This window comes from Octopus bimaculoides, chromosome 15 (assembly GCF_001194135.2).
Source record: "Octopus bimaculoides isolate UCB-OBI-ISO-001 chromosome 15, ASM119413v2, whole genome shotgun sequence".
In the NCBI taxonomy this organism is placed as follows: domain Eukaryota; kingdom Metazoa; phylum Mollusca; class Cephalopoda; order Octopoda; family Octopodidae; genus Octopus; species Octopus bimaculoides.
Genome location: NC_068995.1, coordinates 49,735,068 through 49,737,008, shown reverse-complemented (window position 1 = coordinate 49,737,008; position 1,941 = coordinate 49,735,068).

Below are 1,941 nucleotides of genomic sequence, written 5' to 3'. Positions count from 1 at the left end.
GGTGGTGGTGGTGATGATGATGGTGGTGGTGGTGGTGGTGATAGTAGTGGTGGTGGCAGTATTGATGGTGGAGGTGGTGGTTGTGGAGGTGGTGGTGATGATGATGATGATGATGATGATGATGATGATGATGGTGATGATGATGACGATGATGGTGGTGGTGGTGGAGGTGGTGATGGTGGTGGCGGTTGTGGAAGTGGTGGTGATGATGATGATGATGATGATGATGATGATGATGGTGATGATGATGACGATGATGGTGATGATGATGATGATGATGATGATGATGGTGATGATGATGACGATGATGGTGGTGGTGGTAGTACCGGTGGTAGTAGTGGTGGTGGTGGAGGTGGAGATGTTGGTGGTGGTTGTGGAAGTGGTGGTGATGATGAAGATGATGATGACGATGATGGTGGTGGTGGTGGAGGTGGTGATGGCGGTTGTGGAAGTGGTGGTGATGATGATGATGATGATGATGATGATGGTGATGATGATGACGATGATGGTGGTGGTGGTGGTGGTTGTGGAGGTGGTGCTGATGAGGGTCATGGTGACGATAGCAGCGGAGGTCTTCATCATTGTGATAATTCAAAACCTGTTGAATCACGCTTTCTGCCTGCTTGTCTGCATGTCTGTCTGCCTGTCTGGCAGTCTGTCTGTCTGTCTGTCTGTCTGTCTGTTTGTCTACCTAACTACCACCATATCTCTAAATTTATTTTTTTATTCACCACTTTCTCTTTCTCTCTCCCATATATATATGCTTGTCTTTCTATGTATGGGTGCGTGTGCGGGCGTGTGTGTGTGTGTGTGTGTGTATGTAGGTATGTATATGTATGGGTATGTATGTACATGTATGAATGTACGTATGCATCTATCTGTCTGTCTGTTAGTCTACCTGTTTCTTTCTCATTCTATAAGTGTGTATGTCTATGTATGTATGTATGTATGATTGCAAGTGTTAGTATATATCTGATAGACAAATGGATAGGAATATATCTAGATAGATAAACAGATATATATATATATATATATATATATATATGTGTGTGTGTGTGTGTGTGTGTGTGTGTGTGTGTGTGTGTGTGTGTGTGTGTGTGTGTGTGTGTGTGTGTGTGTGTGTGTGTGTGTGTGTGTGTGTGTGTAAAGTAAGAACCTAAATCCTTCAAAGAAAATGTTAAACATCGAAGTCCGCCAGTTCAATCCAAAGCAAAAAATATATATATATATAAATCTATGTATTCAATATTGGTACGATAAATAAAGTATAATAAGGAAATGGGAAAATAGAAGTGTAGACGTTACTTTATTCCAAGTTGGTACAAATATCCAATAAAAACTCTACAAATTGCTTCCAAGCCTAAATAATTCAAAACAAAACGAAATATAATCCTTTGAAATCACAAATTGGGCTTTTCCTCAGAACGCCAGTTTGATAAAAAAAACAGAAAAATATATAAATACACTTCAGCGTTAATTCAAATGACAGTTCATAATTTAGAAATACTTGTTAACGACATTTGCAATTAACGCCTACACAAAACATAACAGACAATCAACCTATAGATAAGTTAATGAAAAAAAAAACTATTAACTAATAAGAATTATAAAGTTAACTAATTAAAAACTTAAAAGTCAATACATTATCCATTAAAACATAATCAATACAATAATTCGAAGTTAATAATATGATTTTAAACGGAAGGAATATTGTTTATTTACAAATGTCTTCTGCCAAGTAAAACAGAGTAATTTCCCGTACATACTCTTTTACTTGTTTTAGTCATTTGACTGTGGCCATGCTGGAGCACCACCTTTAGTCGAGCAAATCGATCCCAGGACTTATTCTTTGGAAGCCTAGTACTTATTCTATCGGTCTCTTTTGCCGAACCGCTAAGTTACAGGGACGTAAACACACCACCATCAGTTGTTAAACGATGC